Source organism: Calypte anna, chromosome Z (genome assembly GCF_003957555.1).
Source record: "Calypte anna isolate BGI_N300 chromosome Z, bCalAnn1_v1.p, whole genome shotgun sequence".
In the NCBI taxonomy this organism is placed as follows: Eukaryota; Metazoa; Chordata; class Aves; order Apodiformes; family Trochilidae; genus Calypte; species Calypte anna.
The window spans coordinates 40789974-40800288 of NC_044274.1; the positions used below are offsets into that span (position 1 = coordinate 40789974).

The 10315-nt window shown below is 43.2% G+C and overlaps 1 long non-coding RNA gene across 1 annotated transcript; it reads left to right on the forward strand.

The window, feature by feature from the left end:
- The first annotated feature begins 946 nt into the window (after positions 1-946).
- Positions 947-9881, forward strand: LOC115599860. Its single transcript, XR_003988654.1, has 3 exons — positions 947-1010; positions 8973-9155; positions 9846-9881. It is a non-coding gene; the product is annotated as an uncharacterized LOC115599860 (long non-coding RNA).
- Positions 9882-10315: the final 434 nt, after the last annotated feature.

A 10315-nucleotide genomic window follows, 5' to 3' on the forward strand; every position in this document is an offset into this window, starting at 1 on the left:
GGGAACCTTTGCCTTTTCAGTATTGTTGGTGACTAGTTCACCTCTCCTATTTAATTGCAGGCCAATATTATTCCTCTGATTCTGCTTGCAGTTAATCTATCTGAAAAACCCTTGAAGTTTTTGACATCTCTGTCCAAATTTAGCTCAAACTGAGCTTTTGCTTTCTTATCTGCTTCTCTGAATACCCCAGTAATGTCCTTGTAGTTTTCAACCAGTGATGATGCACTTTTCAGCCTCTGGTGCATATCCCTTTTGGCTCTGAGCAGACCCAAAAGCTCACAGGTAAGCCATGGGGGTTGCTTGCTCTGCCTACTTCTCTGCCTCATCTGGGGATGAACTGGTTTTGGTTAACTAGAAGAATATTCTTGAATAAGCTCCCAGGATAAAAATACCTCTGGGATAACTGTCAGTCCCTCAGCTGATCTAGAGTCATTATCATCACCTGAAAAGTGTATGGAGGAAAACATACAACTCTCTGCATCTACAGGACTTCATAGAATCATAGAATCATAGAATTAGCCGGGTTGGAAGGGACCTCAGAGATCATCTAGTCCAACCCTTGACCCACCGGAGCAGTTGCTAGACCATGGCACTGAGTGCCACATCCAGTCTTTTTTTAAATGTCTCCAGGGACGGAGAATCTACCACCTCACCGGGCAGTCCATTCCATAGCCTAATCACCCTCTCCGTGAAGAAATTCTTCCTAATATCTAACCTAACTGCAATTTTATATCAGGGCCAGGAGTGCACTTTCTTTTTGATTACCTTAACTGGTCTCACTGGGGACCATCACCCACACACCTGCTGTGTATGGCCCAAGAGCTCCTTTTAAGTCCAGGCCCAAGCATTGCATCCTGGTCTGAGCTGTGCTGTGAGCTGTGCATGTACCTTTCTCCAATCTGTCTTCTGTTCCTCCTGAACTGTTTCAATTTTCTGACTTCACCTAGAAACCATGAACTGCCACAGCACTGACAAACATTGATGGAACAGCATTACATTCTCAGAGAGGGGTAAGCCATAATTTTATATGAACAGAAATATTTTTAGAATGCTGATTTCTTAAGAAAAGTACAAAGCAGTCTGAAAACTGATAGCTGGGATTTTTTTCAGCAGCACAGATTCAGCAGTTTTAACCATAATTCCCCTGCTCAGTGCCCTTTTCTAAGCACCTGTCCTGCATGTGAAGAAGGCATGTCCTTATCAGAAGTGCTTTAGAAGAAAATTCTCTCACTTTTCTGGTTAGTAGAACAGTTTCTGTTGCAGCTTTTGCTGCACTTCAAATATATTTTATTCAGATAAGACACCTCAGCTGGTGGCTTATGGTTATGTGTCTTTGTTCTCAGTTGCATTGAATATGATATTGCCATAGTTTAAATTATTTTAATTTGCTGTGCTTTGTTCCTTACCAATAATAGATCTATTCCTTAGTTCTAGAACAGGGCTTAGATATTTTTGTTCTGTAATTGAGTTGTGCCTACCCTAAGAGATCCTTCATCCATAGTTGCATCTCCTGGATATTAAAGAAATACAATTAAACAATTATGGAATAAAGTTAACATCAAGATAAAAACTTGCTGTGTTGTTAGCTGATGGTACCTAGAAACTGCCAGATTATCTAACCTAAGGTACTGGTGTTTTTTTTCTGCTGGTACATCATTATGAAGTAATTTGTGTTAAAGCAGACTGCTTTATTGATAACTTCTGTCATGGCCTCATTTGGTGTCTCTAACTGTGTAAAGCCTGAAAACTACAGTGCTGTATGTGGGCTGGTGAGATTTGTATATCACATGAGACATGTCACATGCTGTGATCTTCCTGAAGTAACTGTGGGTTACCATAACAACATGTTGTTGCCTAGCTTTCCAAGGACAGCTGCAGGATGAAAAAGAATAAAAATTTCCTGCAGTGTGTAGATATGTGTAGCTGACTCCCCCAAGCCAACATGCATTGATCCCTTTCCCTCTTCTTCTGCCTTAATTAAACATCCCACATCTGTTGTGGGGGTGGTTCATACTCACCACATGGGCAATAGTACCTGCCTACCTTTAACTGATAGTACTTTTGCTTGCCTTTGCCTTTCTTCAAGTGTTCAGAGGAGACCTTTTACCCAGTTCCTCTCTTTTGAATTGGCTATCAGGTTAACTCAGTTACAGCTGAAAAGTTAAGAGTTAATGATCTTTGGACAGCTAACAATGATAAGACTCACCAGAAGATAAGTGCATTCCAGAGGAAATGGAGCATGTATTAGAGAAATCCTGCAGATCATGCTACTAGAAACAAAAGGTGGGAGTGCCTCACTTTTGGGCAGTGCAGGATAAAGGTGGTATTCTTTGTAAAGACAAATAGTGTGGCTCAGAAAATGAGGATCCTACCTCAGAAACCTGATATCTTCTCCTGAAGAGAGAAAAAACAAGTGAGTCACAGCAGGAAAACTACTGACTCAAGTAACAATGACCAGGGGAAAGCCTTTCATACAGGAGCATACAAAAGGCTTAAACCCAAAACCAAGAAGATAGATAGATTAATAGACAGACAGACTGTATAAGGAGTTAGTTCCAAGTACAACAACCGAATGGGGCAAAGCAGAGTTACAAAGCCTAGAAATGGATTTCTGCAGAACTGGAAAGAAAGGGAAAAAGTAAAACAGCCCAGGGTTGTGTTATTTCTCAGATAACAGTCTCAGGGTGTCCAACACAAGTATGTTGATTACTAGTTTAATGGAAATACTTTCATATTATCTGATGAAGCAAATCTTACAAACATGGAAAAGAAAAATGCAGTTTGAATTTTAGCAATCTTTAAGGCCAAAGGAACCATTGTAGTCAATTAACTTTATTATTTATGTTTTAGACCCTGAACCATCTATCTTTCACAGCTCTGAACACCTTGTTTTTATGTCACTACAGCAACCCTGACTTCAGAGAACAACTGCAGTGCTGATGTTACCAGTAAGAACTTGATGCACAGAAGGCATGTCAGAGTTTTCTTGTACTTCTAGCTCACCCCTGACAGTCTCAAACTGTGGCTGGAGGCAGTCCTTTAAAGCCGACCAGTTTCCTAAGGCTGTGACTGGACATGATTTTTTTGACAACTCCAGGGCCAGAAGGGCCATGCTCTGTTTGTGCTCTGTTTTGCCAGACAAGAGCATGGATAGTTTCCCCTCATGTGGCTAGGAGCATTTCACCACTTCACTGCTTTCAACAGCCATCCTGAAGACTGAGTAAAGACTCTGGTTATCCCTCTTGATATTTGCTTTTAAATAAAACTATCTTTAGCTGGGAGAGCTCTCAGTGCCCCATTTTTGACTCCCCAGAATATTCCAAGGGCCAAGTGAAGGTCCTTGTATCTTCAAGGACTATCAGCCCACCCAGGTCCCTACAGTGAAGGTCCTGCAACCAGCTGGAAGTGTCTGTCAGGACCCTGATGGCACTGAAAGGCCCTGCTCAGCGTCTCTCAGGGCCTCCCCCATCCTTCCATGTCATCCCCTTCCCCAGGGAGCCCAGCCACAGTAGAGCCAGTCTCCAGCTCCCCTCAGCTCTGCTGGGCCCTGCACTGATGTCCTGACCTGGCCTTGGCCCACACCAGTCTCCAGCAGGTTCCCAATCCCCAGGTGTAGGGGCTGCCTCCCAGCTGCCAACCCACATCCCCTCATGCCTGACTCCTGGCTGGGGTGGTGGGACCCAGACGCAACCCATCTGGGAGGCAATTTGGCTCCCAGCTGCTGGGAAGCCACCAGCCCACACAGGGACATAGCACCATAGAAAGAGGAGTATAGATCCTTCTCTTTGCTACACAAAGGTTGTAAAAAAAGCAGGAGGACCTGAATTCTATCTGTTGTGGCAATTTTTGACAGTTTTGTTACAAAGCTTTTGAGGCTGAAACCTGAGGTGTTCCATGTCATGGAGGATATTATTATGAATTTAGAAGAGATGCACCAGAGTGTTGCCCGTAACCAAAACACAAACCAACAGAGTCAGTTTATGCGGTGCTTTATTCAGGGCCCGGGAAGCCTGAGGACTAGCGTCCAAAGTCAGGGTTCCGAAGACCCTCATTTTTGGTTCAGCTTTTATACTTTTTTCATTACAGGCCACGTACAGAGTTACATAAATTTTAGTCACAAACAGTCACATAGATCATGCAGATAACAATAGACAAACAGTCACATAGATCTTACAAATAACAATAGATAGTCATCTCTTAAACTGTAAATCCACGGTTTACCGTTTCAGCTGTCATTACCACCTGGCCCACCACCTGGATACAATATTTTATCTTGATCTTTGGTATATGGTATCAGTTTGCTTAACTATTCTCCTTTTGATTAATGGTATTGCTGATGGGGTCAACACACTCCTTATTCTCCTTTGATCATTGTTCTTGTAAGGGTTAGCTCATTCTTAACTAGTTACTTATTTCCAGAGTTTTAGTCTACCCGAGCCCCTTCTAACTCTTAATTTGTCCATTTTAAAATTTTACAACCAATATTATTTTATTTCTACTATAAACTGTAACAATTCCCCCCTTTTGAGCATCCTTCGATTATTCCTTCGCAAGGATGCTCAACCTTTAAGCCTCTTGATAAGCAGGTGGAGGCGTCCCTTCTTCTGGAGATATTACCTCCTTCCGGGTTATAGCCTTCAGTGGTTCCACTGACCAGTTCCTGATGTAGACTTGGTCTCCTGGAAGGATGTCGTGGACCAGATTTTCCAGGGGTATCGGTCGGTTCCACTGCAACGCTCCTCTAAGTGCTGTAAGGGTCTTATTCAAAGACAACACATAATTTAATATCACCTGATCCCCTACCAGATGAGGGTCCCCTTGGTAAGTAACAGCATGGTATAGTTTGCCATACGAACTTTCGTACGGACTTACCCCTATCTTTTCCCTTGGTTTAATCCTAACTCTTAACAGAGCTAAAGGCAATGCCTGCGGCCACTGGATTTTTGCTTCTTGACAAATTTTCTTAATTTGGTTTTTCAATGTTTGATTCATCCGCTCTACCTTACCACTTGATTGGGGTCTCCAGGGCGTGTGCAGATTCCAAGTTATCCCTAGTATTACAGAAATCTCCTGCACAATCCCTGCAGTGAAATGAGGACCCCTATCAGATGATAGCCCCAACGGCACCCCAAATCTAGGGATGATCTCTTTCAAGAGTGTTTTTACCACTTCCTTTGCCTGATTGGTCCTGCAAGGGAAAGCTTCTGGCCATCCCGAGAATGTGCACACATACACCAACAGATATTTATATGCTTGGGCTTTTGGTAACTCAGAGAAGTCTATTTGCCAATAATCTCCTGGTTGGGGACCTACCTGTAACTTACCCATTTGTACCTGCCTTCTTACCACTGGGTTATTTTTGATACACACCGGACACATTGCATTTACTCTTTTTGCCAATGTTAACATCTGGTTTGAGAATATTTCATTTTTCAAAAATTTTACCATTGCCTCCACACCCCAGTGACACTTATTGTGTTCTGTTTCCAGTACTATCCTCATGATTCTCACCGGCAGGATCACCTGTCCTGTTGGGGTCACATACCAACCCTTGATGTTCTTCCGTGCCTGCAACATCCGAGCCAGCTTCTCGTTCCACAAAGCTGGACCCGTCCGTAAACAGTTCCCAATCAGGGTCCGGCAGTGGCTCATCCTTCAGGTCCTTCCGGCTGGCGTACACTTGTTCGATTACCTCCATACTGTCATGTTCCAGCTCTCCTTCTTCCTGGGTGGACCTGAAGAATTCTGCTGGGTTAAGATGATTTGTTATTTTCAGCTCCACATCATCCTGTTCCCTCAATTGGGCCTGGTATTGGAGCATCCTGCTCGACGAGAGCCAATGGCCCCCCTTTTGTTCCAATACTGTGATGACCATATGAGGCACATAAACTGTCATGTGCTTGCCCAATGTTAGCTTACGTGCTTCTTGGATCAGGATTACTGTGGCTGCCACTGCTCTTAGGCATCCTGGCCATCCCCCACTTACTGAGTCCAATTGTTTAGAAAAGTACCCAACCAGTCTTTTCCAAGACCCCAGTTTCTGAGTGAGCACCCCCAAGGCTAACTTTTGCCTCTCATGTACATACAATTGAAAGTCCTTGGTTAGATCCGGTAGGCCCAGGGCAGGTGCTTCCTTGAGGGCCTGTTTTAACTCCCAAAATGCTTTATCTTCCGTGGGTCCCCACTTAAATCTCGGTTCCTTCACAACCTCATACAGTGGTTTGGCTGTCAGCCCAAAGTCGGGGATCCACAGTCAACACCAGCCGATCATTCCTAGAAAAGATCTTAGTTCCTGATTATTACAGGGTACTGGAATTGCACATATGGCTTGTATGCGATTTACTCCCAAACGACGAACTCCCTGTGAAATCTCACATCCTAAATAGATGACCTTTTGTTTGACCAGCTGTGCCTTTTCTCTGGATACCTGGTATCCAGCCTGTCCCAGCATATTCAATAGTCCAATGGTTAATTTGAGGCAGAGACCCTGTTCTGTGGTACCCAGGAAAATATCATCCACATACTGCAACACCACATAAGAGAAAGGCGAATCTTTTACCTGGGTAATCTTCCATTCCTCAAGTTCCTTGGCCAGCTGGTTACCGAATATGGTGGGCAAGGATTTAAATCCTTGGGGAAGCCTGGTCCATGTGAGCTGGTGCTTCCGTCCCGTGTCGGGGTTTTCCCACTCGAATGCAAAGATATTTCTGCTTTCAGGTGCCAGGGGTATGCAGAAGAAGGCATCTTTTAAATCAATTACTGAAAACCACTGAAATTTCTCAGAAACAGATGTTAACAATGTGTACGGATTTGCCACTACGGGATGTATATCTTTGGTGATAGAATTAATTGCCCTTAAGTCCTGCACTAACCTGTAATTAACATTAGGCTTTTTAACCGGAAAGATAGGAGTGTTGAATTCAGATTCACACTCCTGCAGAATTCCTAAACCTAAGAACTAAGTTAACATGGGGCTATTCCCTTCCTAGCTTCCAGACTGATGGGGTATTGCCGTATCCTCACCGGCTGAGCCCCTTCTTTTAATTCCACTACTACTGGTACTGCCACTTTTGATTTACCTGGGGTCCCTGTTTCCCAAAGCCCCCAAAGCCTTTCCCCAATCCAGCACCACCTCTCCTTCAGGGACCTCCCTGGTCGCCGCGCCGGGCCCCACCGGCCCCGACGTCAACCCTGGCGACCCGAGCGGGACGAGCTCCGCCCGACGCAGACAGCCGCCCGCCCGTGCAGGGTGGCCGGGGGAGAGGCCCGCGCCTTCCCCCCCCCCCTCCCCTACGCCGCCGGCGCTCTTTCTCCTTTTCTATAGTGTCCAGCAACATCTGCAAATCATTCCAATCAGGATTCTGAGTTTTTATTACCATTTTCACAACCCGAGCCACTTTCTCAGGATTTTCCCCGCCGATTGTTTCCATATTATTAAATCATTCGGTGAAAAAGGAACCTTTCTCATCACCTTCCCTCCATCTGCTCCCACTGCCTCTCGCAGCGGAGCCATCAACTGAGGCTGCGAAAAACCGCCTCCTTTCTCCAGCCTCCCTCTCCGAGTCCGCTCCGCAAGCGGCGTTCTCGGCTGATTAACCCAATCCTTCCTGCTCTATCCCCTCCTCGGATGAGGAAGGAAGAGGGACCCTAGCCGTATTTACCGGGGGAGCCTCAGGAGGTGGGAGCGGCGGCGCGCTCGTGGAGACCAACAAAGACACATCCTCCTATTCCTCCGAAAATCGTATCTTACGCTCTTTACAACCAGGACATTTATCACATTCTACTTCCATGGTTTTTAATACCAACAATCCACATGCTTTTTCTTTCTCTCTTTTTTTTTTTTTTTTTTTTTTCTTGTTCTTTTTTTTTTTTCTCTTTTTTCTCTTTTTTTTTTTTTTTTTTTTTTTTTTTCTCTTTTTTTTTTTTTTTTTTTTTTTTTCAGTCAGGTTTTTCTTTTAGATATTAAAACAAATCCAAATACTGAATTTCATCCCATTTCTCAGTTTCTCGCAAAAAACTCATCATAGAACTTAATATTTCAGGGGTTAATGTTCCATTTCGTGGCCACTGTATACCCCCCGTTTCATATTCAGGCCACACATGATTACAGTAATCAATCAAGGTTTTCTTCCGTAACTCCTGTCCAAAATTGCCTTCTTTCCAATGTTTCAACAGACAACCTAGAGGTGAATCCTCAGGGATATCCTTGCTATTACAAGACAGAGCTCTAAAGGTCTTAAAAGGCAGCATGCTGACACTTATATTTGCGCGCTCTTACACACACACACACGCACACACAAAACCAATATTCGGCCGATTACCAATACCAAATACCAAACTTGCCTATACTCGTCGCCGCGAGTGGCAAGTGCTGGATCTGCACAGCTTTCTACTTGCTGTGTCTTACGACCAGCGCCCAATACCAAATACCAAACTTGCCTATACTCGTCGCCGCGAGTGGCAAGTGCTGGATCCGCACAGCTTTCTACTTGCTGTGTCTTAACTAGTTACTTATTTCCAGAGTTTTAGTCTACCCGAGCCCCTTCTAACTCTTAATTTGTCCATTTTAGAATTTTACAACCAATATTATTTTATTTCTACTATAAACTGTAACAAGAGCACAAATATGTTTGTCTGATCCATAATTTCATACCTTCTAAAATTTTTTTTCTGACATTAAGAATAGGTGGTTGACTTCTGCTCTAGAATGTTAACTAGAGGTACTGGATGTATGAATGTGCTAATGTATTACTTAGATCGAAAGAATGAAACTTCTTTCATTAGATGCAATACGTGACTTTAATCTTTGTCCCACAGAAGGGAAGGGCAGGTTATGTTGTAACTGGCTTCCTCTTTCAGAAATGGCTGGTGCAGCACACTTTTGTGTTATCTGTTACTACTGCTTTACTTGATGCTGTCCTGCCTTCCTATTCTTCCCTCTTAACTGGTACCACACTTATCTCTGGTTTTAGATATTTAAGGAATTTGGTAAAGAGGTGACACATCCCCCTACTTCTCCCCACCCTGGGGCCTCAGGAGGTTCCTAGTTCTACAAAATTTTGGACAAGCCCCTCTGAGTTCATAGAGTACAGAAGAGGATTTGGATGTGAAGAAAAACACGTCCAGAATCTGAGTTCTTAGCCTGCCAAGGACTGGTGAGTCACTGATACAATCTGTAATTATTGCATTCTGGCAGAGTGTGTCCTTAGGCTGCCTGAATTGCCAGTGGTCCTGTACCATAAATAATGTTGATGTATATTAGTAACTAAAATACCTAGAATTTTCCAGAATTCCCTGTACAGACCCCCCCTGACCAAAGGGGTTAATTAATTATGTGGTTGTTATGGGTGAATTGAATGTTTTACAGTTGAGAAGCCACATGGTGGTGAATGAGAAACAGGCCTCAGGCAAGAATAATGTAAAGGGAACAGAGAAATGCCTGTAAAGTGTTTATTATGCATCCTAACAAATAAAGCAGTTCAGAGAAGTGAAAATTCCTATTTTATTCCAGAATAGTTTCCTATATATTCTGCTCTAGGATAAGAAGAGAGAAGCGGAGTTTTTTTTGGTGGGGTTTGGTTTTGGGGGTTTTTTTTGTGGGGTTTTTTTGTTGTTGTTGTTGTTTGTTTGGTTTGGTTTTTTTTCAGAAGCAAATGACCATTTTGAGAAAGGCTGGAAAAAAGAAAAAGATGTCATTTTCCTGACTCCAGGAAGATAGTCTTCTGTGTAAGCAAGGGACAGAATCTCTCTAGCAGTAAGCAAAGGACGTTTTGTAATATTGTAACATGTGAATACACGTAACAGGTTAACAGTAAGAATAGAAGACTTATGTATTTTGCTAACAGGGCTTTGTAAGAAGTCTTCCTCCTAGACAAACCTCAGACTCTTCTTGGAGTTCAGCCCAATGTGGAAATCTGCCTTTTTACTCTGTCTTGGGCAGACAATGGTATTTTTTCCTGTACTGCTTGGTATTGGTGGAACTTGATGCCCTGTCACATTGTTGTGCATGAAGAGGTTTATTTAAAAAGTTGAAACATAATCTCTATGACCAACTGTTGTTTAGGGAGCAGAAATGGCATAAAGAAATCTTTGTGGCTTAGAGAGAAGGGGGCTTGTTGTCAATTTTTACCATGAAAATAGTTAATTTTTTCTGGGAAATAAGGTAGAATTTCCTTCAGAAAATATATTTGTTCAAAAAATAGCTGACCCAAAGAAAATTTGTTTGTACATGTTCCTAGTGTGCAATTACCCTTGAGGCCTGAGTCTTGTCAGGCTGTTCTCTTCTGAGACCTTGTCACTACATCAACATGAGATA